Below are 21340 nucleotides of genomic sequence, written 5' to 3'. Positions count from 1 at the left end.
AACCAACTTCTCAAAACCTCAATAGTTTTTGCACTTGTGGTATTGAGCATAAACTCTACATTTATCCACTTGCTATAGCTATCAACCAAAACAAAATACTCTTTCCCTTCCACTTCAAAGAAATCGACCTGTACTCATTCCCACAGTTTTTTTTGTGTTTGACCATAAAATAAAAAGAACTTTGGTTGGATAATTTCTCATTCTGAGACAGACCACAACTTTTTAACCAACTCTTTAATATCTCTATCTACCTTTGGATACCAAAAATCGATTATTGCTACTGCTTTCATATGGACTATCCCTGTGTGCTCTTGATGAAATTCCTCTAACATTTTGTCCCTAAACATTGGCAGAATAATGACTCTTAAACCCCATAGGAAATAGTTTTGATCTACTCTTCGTTCATTTCTACATGTGAAATACTCCTGCAATTATTCATCATCACACTCTTTAGACCAGCCATTCATAACATAATTGAGTACTTTACTGAGCACCACATCCTTGTGAGTTTCTTCAGAAATTTCTCTGGCAGACACAGGCTTGTCATCTGTGTATATAAAGTAATTCACAGGTAACTCAATGGCTAAAATTGTATCAGTCTTCAGTTCCACAATGTCAGGTATACTCTTACTGATCCCTACTGTAAATGACTTGACCCAGTTTAAACATATGTTCCTAAGCCAATTTTTCCCATCAGGGAGATTTTGTTCCCTCCTACTACTACCAATGGCAAGTAATAGGATGCATCATTGTATTCCACCTTAACACTCACTTCACCTAATACTGGAATACTGTTATTGGAACAACTAGTCACTTTCATACCAGTTTTTTGTAAGGGAATGTGACTTAGGCCCTTTGGCCTATCGTGTCTGTGCTGGCTATCAAGCACCTAATTATTCTAGTCCCATTTTCCAGCACTTGGTCCATAGCCTTGTATGGCATTTCAAGTGTTCATCTAAATACTTCTGAAATGTTATGAGGGTTCCTGCCTCCACTACCTCTTCAGGCAGTGTGTTCCAGATTCCAACCAACCTCTGGGTGAAAATATTTTTCCTCAAATTCCCTCTAAACCTCCTGTCCCTTACCTTAAATCTTTGCCCCCCCCCCCCTCCCCCCGGTTATTGACCCCTCTGCTAAGGGAAAAAGTCTCTTCTTATCTAAGCTATCAATGCCCCTCATAATTTTGTATACCTCAATCAGGTCCCCCCCTCATCCTTCTCTGTTCCAACGAAAACAACTCTAGCCTTTTCAGTCTCTCTTCATAGCTGAAATGCTCCAGCCCAGGCAACATCCTGGTGAATCTCCTCTGCACCCTCTCCAGTGCAATCACATCCTTCCTATAGTGTGGTGCCCAGAACTGTACACAGTACTCCAGCTGTGGGCTAACTAGCGTTTTATACAGTTCCTTCATAACCTCCCTGCTCTTATATTCTATGCCTCAGCTGATAAAGGCGCATATCCCATATGCCTTCCTAACCACATCTACCTGTGCTGCTGCCTTCAGTGATCTATGGACAAGTACACCAAGGTCCCTCTGACACTCTGTCCTTCCTAGGGTCCTACCATCCATTGTATATTCCCTTGCCTTGTTAGTCCTCCCAAAATGCATCACCTCGATAACATCAACTTCTGTTTCCATATCTATCATATCTGCATTCTAGGTCTTCCAGGAGCCTGATCTAGCTTTCAGTCTACCACAACCTCGACCTGTTACATTGCTGCAACCTGGAACTTTTCTGTCACCTGGAGCATTACTGTTTTCCCTACTCCTACAAGCCATCTGGATATGACTGACTTTCTGACAGGCATAGCACTTTGACTGGAAATAGGAGCATTTAGATGGTTGGCGTGTTGTGCCTAATACTCACGTACTCTTAAAGAATCCGCGGAATCCGATTGGTGAAAGGTATATCGATATTTTATTCACACACTAAATCATCAAATACAAGCTCTCACTACTTGTGCAGTATCAAAACTCATCAAAGTTACAAGTTCTCACTGCTTGCACAGTATACAACCTGTCAAGACACAAAGCAATCAGTCTCGGACTTGCGGCTGCTCTTCTGTTCTCTGAGCCCCTGGCTCAGGGTTTCTTCTCGAGTGTTCTTCCCCGGGATTCTCGTACCTTCCCCAGTTTCAGTCAGGGGTTAAATCTTGTTTCCAAGACCTGCCCTTCTTACTTACTCATAGGGGTCTGGTATACTGACATAATGATAATTCCTTATTTGGCTCAGTGAGAACCTGTTCAAAACTTCACAGTTTCCCATTATCTACTATGAGTCAAATCTTATCTGGTATCCATAACAACTCCCTTTATCTGCTATGTGCAAAGACAGGGTCTGGTATCATCAATATGTCTTATCTATACTGTTTACAATTCCTCAGCCATCTGTGTGCTATGGCCCCTTACTACTCATCCTCCCTATGCTTTAACACATTATTTATTATTGTATGAGTAGCCCCTTTGTTTTAACTAAGTTTTTATGTGTTTTTACTGGGCCTACAGGTGGCTAGCATAGCAATGATAGCATATAAATTTCTGACTCTGAATCTGTGAACATGGCTGCCTAGTTCCTGCTGAGATCTGGGGGATCTCCCCTGCCAGCTCAGCAAAAGAACTTCCTTGCAATCTGCAGCTATCTCTTCCTGCCATTTCCATGCCTGTGGCCTCATCGCAGGCCTCCTTCCACGTTAGCTTATTGCCTTTACACAATAGCTTGATCTGCATTTTACTGTTCTGTGCCAGATATTCCAATGTTCTTGACCACTCAAAAACCTGTCACAGCATTGGAAGCTGGAGTGCCAAGAAGGAAGAGGCATCACTGGGTGAGGGTGAGAGGGAGTCGGAGTGGCAGACTGGGTGAGAAAAGTTGGAGTGGTAGACTGGGTGAAAGGGAGATGAAGTGGCAGACAGGGTAAGAGAGAAGATGGAAAAGCAGACTGGGTCATAGATATGGATTGACAGACTGAGAGATAGATTGATTGGCAGACTGGGTAAGCAAGAGATCTAGATTGGCAGGACTAAGTAATACAAACTGTGTGAGAGGGAGGTGGTGGCAGAGATTTTCCACTGCTGACAGCAGCCCTACCCCCAACTTTGTGTGCAGATTTTGTGGATGTGGTGAGTTTTTCTCACAGTATTATTAGAACATGGAATGTTTTACCATGATTGACTATTGAGGCACAAACTACAGAATCATTTAAAAGGGAATTGGATAAGAGTGTGAAAATGAAAATTATAAAATAAATACTGAGAAAGGGTAAGAGAACAGGATAACTCCGGTTTAAGAGCTGGCTCAAGCATGGGGAAAGTGGGCCAGAGGTTTCCTTCTGTGCCATAAATTCAATGACAACAATAAGATGAATGGATTGAGTGGGTGACTGAGAATAGTGCACTGATTGAGTTATGGGTGAATGGATTGACTGGGTGAGTGTGGACCCAGTGCACAACTGAGATATGGGTGAATGGGTTGAGTGGGTGACTGAGATCAGTGCACATACTGAGCAATAAGTGACTATGCAATGTGCACAGACTGAGTGATGGTTGACTATGAGAGAGTTGCACTGACTGAGAAATGAATAAACAAATTAACTGCGAGTAGGTGGCCCAGCCTGACATTTTGATCTGTATGCTATTAAAAGTATTTGAGGTTGGGTGTGGTATAATTTCCTGTGCTGGTGGGAGGGGTAATGTGGGTGTTATTGCTGTTATCTGTGGAACACAACAGATAAAAACATTGAGCGTGTCAGAGTATTTGTTTTTTCAAAAGAAAGTAACACCAGAAGTGTACCAGGGCCCAATTCTCACTGATGATATTTGTGCCCAGGGAAAGGGTAAAAACAACTGTACATCTAAATCAGAATTAAGTCCCCCTCCCCCACAAAAAAAAATTCCTGGGCATTGCTCACATGTCCTATTCAGGTTTAAACCTGTTGCTATCCCTTGTAACAGTTTCCCTTGTTTCACAACAAAAAGTTCCTATCAGAAAGATGGGAATTATGCAATTTAGACTTCTGTTTGGACTGAAGCCCAAAGTGCAAATTCTAAATTGTTGCGCTAAAAAGAAAACAGCAAATGCTGAAAATCTACAGCAGATTGATCAGCATCTGAGTGAGGAAGACAGACCAACATTTCAAGTGTTTTGTTCCCTAAAAGTATCAGAACCTCTAGAGAAGAGACTTAATGAGATGCAAATTCTCTTTTTTCCCTTCCAGATACTGATCCATCTGATGTGTCTTTCCAGCGGTTCGTGCTTTTTGCAAAAAAAATGGTCTCTATCAAATTTAGGAACGTTAGTGCTCAGGAACAGAGCAGTCCAGGAATCCAGACCTCCATCTTATAATGCCCTGTGCTACCAAGATCCATCATGTGCTATCATCCACAATATTGGTTATGGGATCTTGAGCAGCAGATGTGCTGCGCATCTGATTAACTGATTCATTTCAAGAAAAAGCGCAGAGTTCTGACTCTTAAAACTAAATCTGATTTGGGGGTCAGTTTGGAGAAGCTCTTTTTTATTTGGTGCAACCTTTCAAAGACTTTCCATTGAATGGTTTGCACTAGCTGTCTTGCCTTCTAGGTGTTCATTTTCTACAAGGTTTGCAGAAGCTGCTGGTCTTCAGGTATTAACTTGAACCTTTTAGGAGGGTAGAGCTGTGCGTCTCTGCATCTGCTCTCCTGCATGGTATGGTTTGAATCAGGAGGATCATTTTGTTCTGGGCCATTACCTGCAGGTCTGAAGACATCAGGAAAATCTATGTGCTGATGTACAACTGACCCAAGATCCAATTGAACAGACCATGGTATGTCAGTTTGAGACCATGGGCTGAATTTTCACTGTGGGGCAGGAAACTGAAACCAGGACTGTTTCTGGATCCCAAACCTGCCCCCGGGGCGAAACAATCACTCATTGGGATTTTGACCAGGGCACCACCACCTGCCGCCACCCCCCCCCCCCACCCCCCCGCCCACCCCCTGCCAATTGGTATGAAGACAGGTTCCTTGTCTAATTAAGGGTGGCGGGCAGGCCCTCTAAATTGGAGGGCCAATCAGAGGCCTTCCAGCTTTAGAGCAGCACCAGGCTGCAGTAAAAGGCATATAACTGAAATGTTGCTTGAACAAGAAGGTGCCCTCTCAGCCACTTTTTCAAACATTTAATTAAAAAATAGAGAGAACAACCAGGGCACAACTGTTGGGGGGGTGGGGAGCCCCACTACAGGGCGGCCTTTGGCTGCACCCCCACCCAGACAGGCAGGGAATGCTTGCAGGCCTGCCTGGAGCACTGGCATCCCAGCCTGCCACTGAGTGACCGCCTCCAGGCAGCTGATCTGCTCCCCCGTCGCATCGGGAAACTGGAAGCCAACTGGAAAATCCCAGTCGGCCTCCTGAACATATCTTTAAAATGCTCTTAATGAGCCTAATTAGCTTTCTGTCTGGTGGGGGCAGGCAGCCCTTCCAGTACCGAACCTACCTCAGCCAAAAAGGCTGATGCTGCGATCGCGGTTGGGAAACTGGCAAACTGGCCAGTTCTGGTATTTTTGGGTCTTGTCCACCTCTGTTCCCGACCACGATGGGGCCTGAAAATCTTGCCTTATATCTTTGACACCTTCACTTCCCTGCACGGATTCTAACAGAACTGCACCATCTGCTGCAGCTTGATTTTCAGACCACACAAAGGAGTGGCATAGCCCTTCCTGTGCCTGTCAAGGTGACATTCTAAACCACACCATCTTCCTTTGCAACAGGCATAACTCCAGCCACAGAAGGTTTTTCTTCTTGCTGGGTAGGTGCCAGTCTAATAGCTTTAATGGAACAGCTTGCCCAGGGGAGCAGCTAGCTCTGGTGCATAAGTCTCACTACAGCCAGGATGTTGTTAGGGCCCACAGGCTTTGCTGTGTCCGTTGCACTCAGCTGCTTCTTAATGTCATGTGGAGTGAACTAAATTGGCTGGACACTGGTATCTATGATGTTGGGGACCTCCAGGAGGAGGCCAGGGAGGATCATCCATTCAGCACATTTGGCTGAAGACACTTGCAAACACTTCAGCCTTATCTCTTGTCCTTGCTTCTTGTGCTCCACCATGGGGTCTGAGAATGAAGGTGTTCATGGAGCCTCCTCCTCCATCTGGTTGTCCATCATCATTCTCAACTGGATGTGGCAGAGATACTAAAGTTTCCTCTGATCTTTTGGTTCTGGAATGCTTAGCTCTGTCTATAGTCTTCTGCTTTTGGTGTTTGGATTCAGGTAGCCCTATGTAGTAGCTTCACTAGGCTGGTACCTGATCATAAGGTATGCTTCCGATGAAGGGTCACTGACCCAAAACGTTAACTCTGCTTCTCTTTCCACAGATGCTGCCAGACCTGCTGAGTGGTTCCAGCATTTCTTGTTTTTATTACATAAGCTATGCTTGCTGTTTAAAGCTGTGCCTGCTGTTGCTCCTGGTGTGACCTTCTACAATCTTCATTGAACCAAAGTTGGTTTGATGGTTGTCAGGGAGTGAGGGGCATGCCAAGCCACAAGGTAACACATTGTGGTGTTATACAATTGTGCTGCCAGTGATGCTCAGATCTGGGTTGCAAGATCTGTCCTTACTACGTCCCACACTCAGTACAGTGGTAGAGCTGCAATGCTACAGATTGTCTTCCTACCCAAAGCTGGCCACCAATAGAGAGAAGAAATATCAGAGCAGGTGATAAGATGTGAAGTGATATCAGTGATAAGCAGAAGTGCATGTTGCACTGCTACTTTAGTGCAAAAAGCAATGAAGGAAAATCTAAGCCATTGGTATTAAGCAGTGCAACTGACACAACAAAGCACATAAAATGTTGCTTTTGTTGTTTGACTGCTAATTATTTCCTGTCATGTTAAGTACGTGGTTGTTTTTTTAGGCCAAATCACTTGGCTGTTTGCTGAACTGAAGATGTTGCCCTAGCATGGGCCATAAAGTGAGTTTGGCAAGTGCAACCCCATTCCTAGTGGGTGCATATCCATGGCACAAAAACTACCCTCAAGCTAGTACTAGTTATTGGTTATTGGTTTAATTGATAGAGGCAAAAAAGGATGGATCTAAGATGTCTGAAGGCTCCACCACTGGAAGTGGAGTGGAGGGAAAGTGTTAAAGGAGCTGCAGTTGCAGGGTGTGTGTGCTGGCATGGAGGGCCTGAGGAGTTCACAGAGGTAGGAAAGGACTGCAGCATGGAAAGAATTGTGAACAAAGCCAAGGATTTTGAATTCAATGTTTTGGGGGAGTGGAGATCAGGAAAAATGGGGGTTATGGAGTAGTGGTTGTTAGTGGTGGAGTATCAACAGAGTTTTGGATATGCTGAAGTTTATGTAGGAGGTGAAGGAGATGAAGAACATTGGAATAGTTGGCCTGAATCTTTATTCCGGTGTTAGGAACCCAATGCTTGGATCACTTCCAACACAGCGCTATTTTTAAATGCAAAGGGCTTAATTGACCAGGGGACGGGAATAGCACCCAATTAATGTGTCAGGAGGACAGCATGGAGGAAGGACTCAGTAAAGGAGGGCCCTTTAAAAAGGCAAGCAGCTGGCATGGCTGGGCTTGCTGCTCACTGAAGAAATGGAGCAGCAGGGGATCTCCACAAAAAGAGATGGAACAGGCAGGCATTCATGGGAGACGCCATGATTTTCAGACGTCCCCCTTGAGGCATTAATGGAGGCTGTCAGTGAGAGAAGAGCCATCTTCCCACCATCTGGGAGAAGGAAACTCTGAAGGGGACAGAAAAGGCATGGATGGAGGTGGCGAATGAGGTCAGTGGCAGGGGAGTGATCCAAAGGATGTGGGTCCAGTGCTACAAGAGATTAAATGACCTCATAAGGTCTGGAAAGGTGAGCAGAGAGTGGCACCGGGATGACAGGTGACCAGCTCTGTATGCAGCAGAATGCAGATGCACTGAACTCGCGGAATGTCCATAGGTCTCCCTAACATTGTCAGAAAAAGTGCCCAGTTTGATCTCTGAGACTGCAGCCAATGCTACGCATAGGGTGATATTCAGAAGGGGGCATCACTGAGAAGGGCACCAGTTGATGTGAATGTCATGTTGGAATAGGTGAAGGATGGCATCATACTCATGAATCTTTCTCTGCTCATCCTGCAGGAAAAGAAAGCCCACAATGCCCATGAAATGGCCAGAATTGGTGGTGGTGTGCCCAAGCTGCACAGTCTAATGCCAATGGAGGAGGCAGTACTGGATATTGCCAGGGTGCCAATGCGCCAGTCCATGGGCAATGGGGAAATGGGAAGCTGAGATCAACAGGGTCATTTTATAGCTCTATCTTGGGGTGAAGGACATGGAGGAGACTCCTGCCCAATGCCCACTTTGGCTCTTCGACAGATGTCTTCTATGGGGTTGGTTGTGTGGGGGCACACGATGACTAGGCCGGGTTCTCATAACTACCTTCTTTTGACTCCCACAGGGCTAGTAGCTAATGGGGAGTGCAGTAACGAAGGACAAACGTCACCATCCTCCTCAGCAGGGGGAGAGCTACTGGACAAGCACCGTCACATCATTCCTCAGCACCTTCCACCAACACAGACACACTGACGTTGGTAGGGGCCACAAACTAGCTTAGAACGTGGAGCACTGGGTGAACCTCATCGCATGTGAGTAGAAGAAGGAGGGTGAGGCAGAGTCAGCTGTGGACATTCCCCCTCGGAGGACGGAGGACATACACAGTGATGCTCCAATGGGAGAAGATGCTGTCACAAACAAGGAGGGTCTTCCTCGAGAACCAGACGCAGATAAATTCCCGATTGTTGGAGACCCCTGAGGAGTTGCAGTACCATGGGCAGGCAATGGAGGGGTCCATGCAGCGCAAGTGCTTCGTAATGACCCAGGGTTTCGAGCGCATGAGCTCCTCCATTGAGAGATTGGGCAACTTCTGGGAGAGCCATATGCAGCGCTACTTTGAGTGGATGCATGAGCAGCACATTGATATACACAGAAAGAGTGAGACTCTCTGTTGCATTGACAGTTCAGTGTCGCTGATGGTGCTGAGACACTCGGAGTGGATGCCAGCTGCTACCCAACCAATGGCCTCATCCAGCATCCAAGGGGCTAGGAAAGGGCTGAGGCAGACGAAGTCGCAGATGAAGAGGTGTCATCCTTCGCTCCTCACCCCCTCTGACTCAGGAACCAGCTATGCCGCAAGGTCCTGTGACACAATGATGCTGGCGCGGCAGCCTGTGGAGGAGCCCCCACGGGCATTTTGGCCACAGGTAGAGATGAGGGCGCAGGCTGCCTCCATCTCATCCTCTGCCATAAGGGGAGCAATTGCCAGAAGAGATAGGGAAAAGTGTTGTACCATTGATTTCACTTAAGGGGTGACCTCAGTGCTGTTTTCCACAATTTGTTTGCTGTTTTACTTTCATTTTACCATCAATTGTTGATGTAATCAAACTGATATGGGTGTTATTGATGATTTATGTCAAGGGAGGTGGAGTCTCAGGGTGGGTGAGGGGCAGGCGGAGCCTTGGATTGCTGTACTTCCATGCTCCGTGTTGTTAGAGAATGTTGGCAGTGGAAACCTCATTCTCCATATTCATGGTTGGCAATGGGAATCCTCAGATGTGGGACATTGCGGCATTGCTTTCTATACTGGAGGGTGATTTATGGGGTCATCTGTCATAAGGGTTTAGAGGTGATCAGGTGAAACGCTGCTGAATCAGCACAGTCCTTGTGGCCATGCCAGCCTGCAGTTCACCCTGGAGTCAGGGATGGCATCAGTGGTCTTCCTCCAATGCCTGAGTGTTGTCCACCTTTGGAGCAATCCCTTTCTCCTTCTCTTCCTCCTCTTCCTCCTCCTCCCAGTCTTCCTCCAAGGTTGAGTTGGGTTCCAGGTCCTCCTCCTCATTCAGCTCCAGGCCTTTTTGTATTGTCAAGTTGTGCAGGGTGCAACAAATGACCACAATGTGAGACAACCTGGCTGGCTTGTACTGGAGGGCACCACCCAACTGGTCAAGGCAAAGGAAGCATGACTTCAAGAGGCCAATGGTCTGTTCAATGCATCTTTGTGTTAGGAAATGACTCTGGTTGTAGTGCCTCTTTCCATCCATGTCCGGGTGGCAGACGGGCATCGGGAGTTGTATCTTTAGTGGATAATCCTTATCCCCCAGCAGCCATCCACCGAGTCTGGAAGCGGGCCTGAAGAGGTGCGGTACCTGGGACTTTTGCAGGATAAAGGAGTCATGACAGCTGCCTAGGAACCAAGTGCAGACCTGCAAGATTTGCTTCCTGTGGTCACAGACCAGCTGGACATTCAATGAGTGGTAGCCCCTTCTGTTCAGGAATCTGACTGACTGGTCTGACCATGCCTTAATGGCTACATGGGTGCAACTGATGACCCCCTGGACCTGAGAGAATCCATTGATAGCGGCAACCTTTAATGCCCACTGTGCCTGTGCAGGCCTGTCTATCTCAAAATGAATGTAGTTCCCCTGCCCTCTGGAATAGGGCATCTGATGGCGTGATGAGCTGTCGACTGCTAGGTCCACAGCTGATCCCTGGTACGGCCCGGTTGCATAAATATTCAACGCCATGATGACCTTGACGGCTGCAGGAGGGGAGACGTGACATCAGGTCATTGTGGATCAGAACACAGGACTGAGACCACCTGCATGGATAGGCACAGCCTCCTACAGCACTGGTGCTCTGTCATTTGCAAGTAGTTGATTCTTGGACGACACACTTGATGTCTTGGGTAGTGCCTTCTTCCCCTTGCAGCCCCCCGCTGTCTTCCTCTGGCTTCCTCCTGTCCAGGAGGTTGCATCTGCTGAAGCTTATCCTGGCTGCTCTGTCCAATGTCAGAGTAGCCTGTACCCATTTCAACACCCTCAGTTGGTGCTCGTTCGTTCACTAGAGTTTCCCTTCCAACCCCAGCTGTCCAAACAATGCTAGCAGCCTCACGTACCTCTCCAGATTCCTGCCACTCGCCACTCAAAAATGCAAGTCTTTCAACTCTAGCGATGGCTACTCTGAGCCACTGTTTGAGCAGCTGAGCTTTATTCTGTGCTTCTAAAATATGTTAAATAGCCCTTCCAATAGCCCTCATGGCCCTCCACGGTGTTCACGACTTCTACACCCTGCCATGTTCCAGCCATTGCTTTTCCCCCATGCCCTTCTAGTGAACATCGCAAACTGCTGTTGACAAGCCTTTCAATGAGCTCCTCAACGAACACTTAATTGGAGGCGTGCGGTTTCCCTTTCCTCCGCCCCCCACAACCACCCCCCAACCCCCGTCCATCCCTCAGTGTCCCTTTAAAAAGTGCTTTGCGTTCTGGAGGCAGCGTTTCCCAGTGCCACCCTCCAGGAACACAATTGTCAAATCGTGCCCGCACCCACTTCCACTTCTATCCCCACTGGCATTTGAAAATCCAGCCGATCGAGTCTGGAGTTGAAAAAAGCATATTCAAGGAGCTCAGTAGCAGATGGGCTGAGGCAGAGCTATAGATGGGCAATGTTAGAGGTGGAAAGAGGTGGTCTTTGTGATGGAACACATATGAGGTCAGAAGCTTAGGGTAGAGCAGACTGCTGAAGAGATGGTTGAAATCAGTGGCCATCTAAGATTGTATCGGGGTCGAAGATGATGAGCAATGCTTAACTGGTTGAAATTGTAACTCACTAAAGACTGGATATCAGGCAAGCAGTCGTGAATGATGGTGGACAATTAATCAACTAACTGGAGGAGGAGGCCCCACAAGCATCCCCATCCTCAATGATGGGGGAGCCCAGCACGTCAGTGCAAAAGATGAGGCTGAAGCATTTGTAACCATCTTCAGTCAGAAGCACCAAGTGGATGATCCATCTCGGCCTCCGCCTGAGGTCCCTAACAGATGCCAGTCTTCATTCAATTCTATTCATTCCACATGATATCAAGTAACAGCTGAAGACACTGGATACAGCAAAGGCTTTGGACCCTGGAAATATCCTGGTTGTAGTGCTGAAGACTTGCACTCCAGAACTAGCTGCACCCCTAGCCAAGCTGTTCCAGTACCGCTACAACCCAAAAAGCAGGACAAATCCAATCCAGCCAATTACCACCTCATCAGCAAAGTGATGGAAGGTGTCATTGATAGTGCTACCAAGCGACACTTACTCAGCAATAACCTACACACCAATGCTCAGTGTTATGACCAGGTGAGAAAGGTGTCCAGGAGTCTTTTACTGTCTTCACATGGTCTTCACAAGAGGGTAACCAGGAAAAGGGTTGGCCCACTCAAGGACAGAGGAGGGAATCTATGTGTGGAGCCAGAGGAAATGGGCGAGGTACTAAATGAGTACTTTGCATCAGTATTCACCAAAGAGAAGGACTTGGTGGATGATGAGTCCAGGGAAGGGAGTGTAAATAGTCTGGGTCATGTCGATATCAAAAAGGAGGAGGTGTTGGGCGTCTTGAAAAACATTAAGGTAGATAAGTCCCCAGGGCCTTATGGGATATACCCCAGAATACTGAGGGAGGTAAGGGAGGAAATTGCTGGGGCCTTGACAGAAATCTTTGTATCCTCATTGGCTACAGGTGAGATCCCAGAGGACTGGAGAACAGCCAATGTTGTTCTTTTGTTTAAGAAGGGTAGCAAGGGTAATCCAGGAAAGTACAGGCCGGTGAGCCTTGCGTCAGTGGTAGGGAAATTATTGGAGAGGATTCTTCGGGACAGGATTTACTCCCATTTGGAAACAAACAAACTTATTAGCGAGAGGCAGCATGGTTTTGTGAATGGGAGGTCTTGTCTCACTAACTAGATCGAGTTTTTTGAGGAAGTAACGAAGCTGATTGATGAAGGAAGGGCAGTGGATGTTGTCTATATGGACTTCAGTAAAGCCTTTGACAAGGTCCCTCATGGCAGACTGGTACAAAAGGTGAAGTCACACGGGATCAGAGGTGAGCTGGCAAGATGGATACAGAACTGGCTCGGTCATAGAAGACAGAGGGTAGCAGTGGAAGGGTGCTTTTCTGAATGGAGGGATGTGACCAGTGGTGTTCCGCAGGGATCAGTGCTGGGACGTTTGCTGTTTGTAGTATATATAAATGATTTGGAGGAAAATTAGCTGGTCTGATTAGTACGTTTGCGGACGATACAAAGGTTGGTGGAGTTGCGGATAGTGATGAGGATTGTCAGAGGATACAGCAGGATATAGATCGGTTGGAGACTTGGGCGGAGAAATGGCAGATGGAGTTTAATCCGGACAAATGTGAGGTAATGCATTTTGGAAGGTCTAATGCAGGTGGGAAGTATACAGTAAATGGTAGAACCCTTAGGAGTATTGACAGGCAGAGAGATCTGGGTGTACAGGTCCACAGGTCACTGAAAGTGGCAACACAGGTGGATAAGGTAGTCAAGAAGGCATACGGCATGCTTGCCTTCATCGGTCGGGGCATAGAGTATAAAAATTGGCAAGTCATGCTGCAGCTGTACAGAAACCTAGTTAGGCCACACTTAGAATATTGCGTGCAATTCTGGTCGCCACACTACCAGAAGGATGCGGAGGCTTTGGAAAGGGTACAGAAGAGGTTTACCAGGATGTTGCCTGGTCTGGAGGTTATTAGCTATGAGGAGAGGTTGGATAAACTCGGATTGTTTTCACTGGAACACTGGAGGTGGAGGGGCGACATGATAGAGGTTTACAAAGTTATGAGCGGCATGGACAGAGTGGATAGTCAGAAGCTTTTTCCCAGGGTGGAAGAGTCAGTTACTAGCGGACATAGGTTTAAGGTGCGAGGGGCAAAGTTTAGAGTGGATGTGCGAGGTGAGTTTTTTACACGGAGGGTGGTGAATGCCTGGAATTTGCTGCCGGGGGAGGTGGTGGAACCAGGTATGATAATGACGTTTAAGAGGCATCTTGACAAATACAGGAATAGGATGGGAATAGAGGGATACGGACCCCGGAAGTGCAGAAGGTTTTAGTTTAGGCAGGCATCAAAATCGGCGCAGGCTTGGAGGGCCGAATGGCCTGTTCCTGTGCTGTACTGTTCTTTAGAACATAGAACATAGAACAGTACAGCACAGTACAGGCCCTTCGGCCCACGATGTTGTGCCGAACCTTTAACCTACTCTAAGATCAAACTACCTACCTACCCTTCATTCTACTATCATCCATGTACCAAGAGTCGCTTAAATGTCCCTAATGTATCTGCTTCTACTACCACCGCTGGCAGTGCATTCCACACACCCACCACTCTCTGTGCAAAGAACCTACCTCTGACATCTCCCCGAAACCTTCCTCCAATCATCTTAAAATTATGTCCCCTGGTGATAGCCCTTTCCGCCCTGGGAAAAAGTCTCTGGCTATCCACTCTATCTATGCCTCTCATCATCTTGTCCCCCTCTATCAAGTCACCTCTCATCCTTCTTCGCTCCAATGAGAAAAGCCCTAGCTCCCTCAATCTTTCTTTGTAGGACATGCCCTCCAGTCCAGGCAGCATCCTGGTAAATCTCCTCTGCACCCTCTCTAAAGCTTCCACATCCTTCCTATAATGAGGCGACCAGAACTGAACACAATATTCCAAGTGTGGTCGAACCAGGGCCTTATAGAGCTGCAGCATAACCTCGCGGCTCTTAAACTCAATCCCCCTGTTAATGAAAGCCAATACACCACACGCCTTCTTAACAACCCTATCAACTTGGGTGGCAACTTTGAGCGATCTATGGACATGGACCCCAAGATCCCTCTGTTCCTCCACACTACCAAGAATCCTGTCTCTAAGCCTGTATTCTGCATTCAAATTTGACCTTCCAAAATGAATCACTTCACACTTTTCCAGGTTGAACTCCATCTGCCACTTCTCAGCCCAGCTCTGCATCCTGTCAATGTCCCGTTGCAACCTACAACAGCCTTCCACACTATCCACAACTCCAGCAACCTTCGTGTCATCAGCAAACTTGCTAACCCAGCCTTCCACTTCCTCATCCAAGTCATTCTTTGTTCTCTTTGTTCTTATGAATGGCCTCTGAATATCTTTATTTATATTTCCATCCCCATGAGGCCTGCAAGTCCATCAGTTATTTTTATTCTGACTCTCTCTTAATTGAAATGGGGAGGGACGGCCATCAGATTTCTGCTATTGTTGCAACGGCAGGCACATGCTTTTTCACCGTCTTTCCAGTACAGCATATGAATATACATTTCACATAACAACATGATTCCAGATGTAGGTACACAACTTAATCCTAATATAATGCATTGCCACAAATACAAAGTATAACTATCCCTGAGCATAACCACATGATTTCTTAAAAGCATTCTATTTTAAAAATATAGCACCTCATGTAAACTGCAGCAAGCCATAACCTGCACAGTTTCATTCAAGCAGTACAGTAACAATAGATTAAACATGGCAGCTGTTAACCCCTTAGTTCCTACAGTCCCCACCATGAGGGTAAAATGCTGGATGGTATTGTTCCCTATACATTATTTCTTAAAGAGGGCATATCCTTTCGTGGTCTCCTGTCTAATTCTCATTTTCTTTATCATTCTCCTGATTTGTCTTAAGGCACATATTAAAGTTAGAATTATCACAAATTCGGCAATCACTTAGACATGGGAAATAATCCTAATCTAAGGAACTATTTCAATATTTAACCCTATGTCCCACCAGTGGCTTTCATCCCCTATATCTGGGATTCCTTCTTAAATTCCCCATTTTGTTGTTGCAGGACATTAAAAGTGTTTGTAGGATGGATTGATTCTTTGCAATAACTCAGTCAGATGTTCAGGTAAGGGGGAAATGCTGTAATCAAGTCTACTAACATATTGATGTAGCTGTTCCTTGAGGCCATCCTTAGCAGTGATATTTATTTGTTGATGATTCCTTACACTGAATGGAACATGCTTCCTAAGCGAGCTGTTAGAGAGGCCTAAAGCAAAATTCTCCCTTACCCAATTGACCCACAGCACAATGCCTTCCCTCATCTTGGTAGGCAGATGAATGGGGAACTCCTCTCTGCCCATTATTTCCATTGTAGAGTTGAGGGGGGTCTTTGTTCCAGGTGAATCCACATGCAGGAGCAGAGTTTTCTACTATATCATAAGGACAAACAAAGGCATCCTCTGACTGGAGACACCCAGTGATGTCTAGAGCAATCCAAGTGGTTTCATTGACTAAGGAAGTATACTTAGGTAAATTTTGGTATCCAACAGTGTGATTCCTCATTATAATTTGTTCCTTAACAACTGTTGCTGTAATTTCAGATTCCCAAAACCAATTCTTTATTCTTTTGCCGAAGCATCTTTAATGCTAAGTTATTGGCTTGTTGTAAGTACTTTTGGTTCAAGTAACAGATCAAGCATGGACTTAAAAGATTCTCCAACTCTCCCTTTGCTGTATCCATCTTGTGGATAATTCCTAGCCCTTCAACTGTCTTTCTGAACTTTAATTTTATTCCCTCTGCCCATTAGCAGTGTGTTTAATTCTATCCTAATTGTTTTAAAGTCAGTTTCTCTTTGGAATATGCCAATGCCTTGATAATTTAAAAATGTTGTTTCACTCTACGGGCCACACTAACCATTTCCTGGCGTGCTGTTGTCACGTAGCTGAGCATGTCTCGGACCCATACTTCAGTGCAAGATTGCCATGTATTTCCACATGTTAGTTACCTCACACATAGCATCCTATTTGCACACTTCCACTGGTGTCCCAATAATACGTCACCCATTCTTGACTCTCCAGTGATCTTATCAAAAGATCAAAAGGGAGGAGGGGGGAGGTGTCTGTCTCAAGATCCTTACTCATTTCCCCCTGCATGATCCCAATGCATTGGGTAGTGGCCAGCTTATCAAATTCAGTTTTCTTAAAAAAAATTCATAGGCATGAACACATATCTCCAAGAAAGCTATTAAATTAGAATTCTTAACTACAATCTCCTAACTCATACTAGAAAGTTCTGGACTTCTTGGAAATTCTGCACATTAAGTTAATAGTTTGAATTCTGGTTCTGCCAATTCTTGTTCCCAAAATTCCTTTAATAGCTCTCGCATCAACCAGATTTTATTTCCAATTCCCATTAATTACAATTCTATTTCATTGTTGAGCCCTGGAGAAACTTTACAGTCCATTACCAATAATACCTTTAAAACAGGAATCAAACAGGCCCTTGATCATTATCTCGCTGTAACGGCAGTCGCCATCAACACAACATAGGACTTAGGAGCAGGAGTAGGCTATTCAGCCCTTTGAACATGCTCCGCCATTTGATAAGATCATTGCTGATCTGGTTCTGGTCTCTACTCCACTTTCCTGTCTGACCCCCATAACCCTTGACTCCCTTGTCTATCAAAAATCTATCTAAATCAGACCTGAATAAATTCAATGACCCAGCCTCTGTTACTTTCTGGGGAAGAGAATTGCATAGATTAACGACCCTTTGAGAAAAAAAATTCTCCACATGTCTGTCTTAAAAGGGAGACTTATTATTCTTAAACTGTGACTCCTAGTTCTAGTCTCCCCTGCAAGAGGAAGCATCCTCCCGTTATTCACTCTATTAAGTCCAATCAGAATCTTATAATTTTCAGTAAGATCACCTCTCATTCTTCTAAACTCCAATGGGTATAGGCCCAACCTGTTCAACCTTTCTTCATAAATCCTTCATCCCTGGAATTAGTTGAGTGACCCTTATCTGAACTGCTTCTAATGCAATTATAGCCTTTTTCAAATAAGGAGATCAAAACTGTATGCAGTACTCCTGATGCCATCTTACTAAGGTCCTATATGGCTGCAGTGAAACTTCCCTGCTTTTATATTTGATTCCCCTTTCAATAAATGCCAACATTCCACTTGCCTTCCTAATCACTTGCTGTACCTGCAGACTAATCTTTTGTGATTCATGTACCAGGACACCCAGATCCCTCTGTACCGCCGAGTTGTGCAATCCCTCTCCATTTAAATAATATACAGCTTTTCTATTCTTCCTGACAAAATGGACAAGTTCACATTTTCGCACATTATACTCCATCTGCCAAAGTTTTGCCCACCCACTTAACCTATCTAAATCCTTTTGTAGACTCTTTACCTCCTTCCTACCTTGGTGTCATTGGCAAATTTAGCTACCATAGTCATTGATATAAATTGTAAATAGTTGAGGCACCAGCAATGATCCCTGTGACACGCCACTAGTTACAGCTTGCCAACCCAAAAAAGACCCATTTATCCCTACTCTCTGCTTCCTGTTAGCTAACCAGTGCTTTATCCATTCTAATATGTGACCCGCCTACACCATATGCTCTTATCTAGTGTATAGTAACTTTTGATGTGGCATCTTATCAAGTGCCTTTTGGAAATCTAAGTGCACCACATCTACATGTTCTCCTTTATCCACTTTGCTTGTTACTTCCTCAAAGAACCCAAATAAATTAGTTAATCACAATTTCCCTTTCACAAACCAAGTTGACTCTGTCTGATCCCATTATGATTTTCTAAGTATCCTGCTTTTAACCTCCTTAATAATTGTTCTTAACAATTTCACTATGACTGATATTAGGCTAACTGGCCTATAGTTTCCTATTTTCTGTCTCCCTCCTTTCTTTAATAAAGGCGTTACATTTGCTATTTTCTAATCCGCTGGCACCCTTCCAGAATCTAAGGAATGTTGGAAGGTTGTAACTAAAGCCTCTACTATCGCTCCAGCCACTTCTTAAAACCATAGGATGCAGGCCATCTGGTCCTGGGGACTTGTCAGCCTTTAGGTCTAATAGTTTTCCCAGCACCTTTTTCCTGGTGATGCTGATTGCTTTAAATTCCTCCCTCTCTTTCACCTCTTGATTTTCAAGTATCTTTGGCAGTCTTCTACAGTGAAAATAGACACAAAATACCTGTTCAATGCCTCCACCATTTCCTTGTTTTCCATTATCAATTCCCCAGACTCACTCTCTAGAGGACCAACACTAGCTTTAGTTACTCTTTTCCTATTTAAATACTTGTAGAAACTCTTACTATCTGTTTTTATATTGCTAGCTAGTTTTCTCTCATATCTACTTTCTCCTTTTTATTTTTTTGTCATTCTTTGCTGCTTCTTAAAATCTGTCTAATCTTCTGACTGACCACTAATCTTTGCAGATTTGTACAGTGTTTCTTTCAATTTGATACTTTCCTTATGGATGATGCATCATTCTCAAAGAATCTTTCTTTCTTACTAGGATAAATCTTTGCTGAGAGTTATTAAATATCTCCTTAAAAGTCTGCATCTCTACCATCCTATCTTTAACCTAGTTTTCCAGTTCATTTTAGCTAACTCTGCCTTCATACCCTGGCAATTACCTTTATTTAGGCTTAAAACGCAAGTCTTAGACCCACACTTCTCTCCTTCAAACTGAATGTGAAGTTCGATCATGTTATGATCGCTGTCACTTAGAGGCTCCTTTACCATGAGGTTATTGAGTAATCCTGTCTCATTGTACATTACCAGTCTAGAATAGCCTTAGTTAGTATTAGAACATACTACTCCAAGAAATTGTCCCGAATACACTCTATGAACTCATTTTCCAGGCTACCTTTGTCAATCTGTTTCGCCCAATCTACATGTAAATTAAAGTCACCAATGATTATTGTGGTACCTTTTTTACATGCCCCATTTATTTCTTCCTGTATACTCTGTCCTACATTGTAGCAACTGTTAGGGGGCCTATAAACTACTTCCAAAAATGCCCTCTCACCTTTCCTATTTCTTAGCTCTACTCCCACCAGGACAGTTTGAGGGCTCTCCTCTTCTTCCTTGAACAGAGACCCAACCAGTCCCCATCCACCGCCACCCTCCTGCGCCTGGCTGAACTTGTTCTCACATTGAACAACTTGTCCTTCAACTCCACTCACTTCCTTCAAGTAAAAGGTGTTGCTAAGGGTACCCGCATGGGTCCTAGTTATGCCTGTCTTTTTGTGGCATATGTCGAACTTTCCTTGTTCCAGTTCTATTCAGGCCCCCTCCCTCAACTCTTTTTCCGGTACATTGATGACTGTATCGGTGCCGTTTCCTGCTCCCGCCACGAACTGGATAACTTTATCAACTTTGCTTCTAATTTCCACCCTGCTCTCACCTTACATGGTCCATCTATGACACTTCCCTTCCCTTCCTCGACTTCTCTGTCTCCATCTCTGGAGATAGGCTGTCTACTAATATCCATTATAAGCCCACCAACTCCCACAGCTACCTCGACTACACTTCTTCACACCCTGCCTCCTGTAAGGACTCCATTCCATTCTTCCAGTTTCTCCATCTCCAGTGCATCTGCTCTGATGATGCTACCTTCCGTGACAGCGCTTCTGATATGTCTTCCTTTTTCCTCAACCGAGGATTCCCCCCCACTGTGGTTGACAGGGCCCTCAACCGTGTCCGGCCCATTTCCCGCACCTTTACCCTCACCCCTTCTCCTCCCTCCCAGAACCGTGACAGGGTTCCCCTTGTCCTCACTTTCCACCCCATCAGCCTCCACATCCAAAGGATCATCCTCCACCATTTCCGCCACCTCCAGCATGATGCCACTACCAAACCCATCTTCCCCTCCCTTCCCCTGTCAGCATTTCGAAGGGATCATTCCCTCCGTAACACCCTGGTCCACTCCTCCATTACCCCCACCACCTCGTCCCCTTCCCACGGCACCTTTCCCTGCAATCGCAGGAGGCTAAATACCTGCCCATTTACCTCTTCTCTCCTCACTATCCAAGGCCCCAAACACTCCTTTCAGGTGAAGCAGCAATTTACTTGTCCTTCTTTCAATGTACTATGCTGTATTCGCTGCTCACAATGTGGTCTCCTCTACATTGGGGAGACTAAATGCAGACTGGGTGATCGCTTTGCGGAACACCTCCACTCAGTCCACAAGCAGGACCCCGAGCTTCCGGTTGCTTGCCATTTCAACATTCCCCCTGCTCTCATGCTCACATCTCTGTCCTGGGATTTCTGCAGTGTTCCAGTAAACATCAACGTAAGCTCGAGAAACAGCATCTCATTTACTGATCAGGCACACTACAGCCTGCCGGACTGAACATTGAGTTCAATGATTTCAGAGCATGACGGGACCCCCATTTTACTTTTATTTTTAGTTATTTTTTATTTTTTAATATTTTTTTGTGTTTATTTTATTTTATTTCATCTTAGTTGGTTCAGTTTGCTTACCCACTATTTTTTTCATGTTTGTGCTTGTGGCTGTTCAGTTTTCAGTCCATTAACACCCTATCTGTGCTAATGCTTTGTCTTTCAACACACTATAAACATATTGTTTGCCTTTGCTCCATGACCTTCTGGTTGGTTATTCTCTGTGACCTTGTCCTATCTACACCTTCCCCTTTGTTATCTCTTGCCCCACCCCCACTTTACTTGCCTAAAACCTTTCA

The sequence above is a fragment of the Heterodontus francisci genome, chromosome 11 (genome assembly GCF_036365525.1).
Source record: "Heterodontus francisci isolate sHetFra1 chromosome 11, sHetFra1.hap1, whole genome shotgun sequence".
Taxonomy (NCBI): domain Eukaryota; kingdom Metazoa; phylum Chordata; class Chondrichthyes; order Heterodontiformes; family Heterodontidae; genus Heterodontus; species Heterodontus francisci.
Note: the sequence above shows the minus strand (reverse complement) of the source record.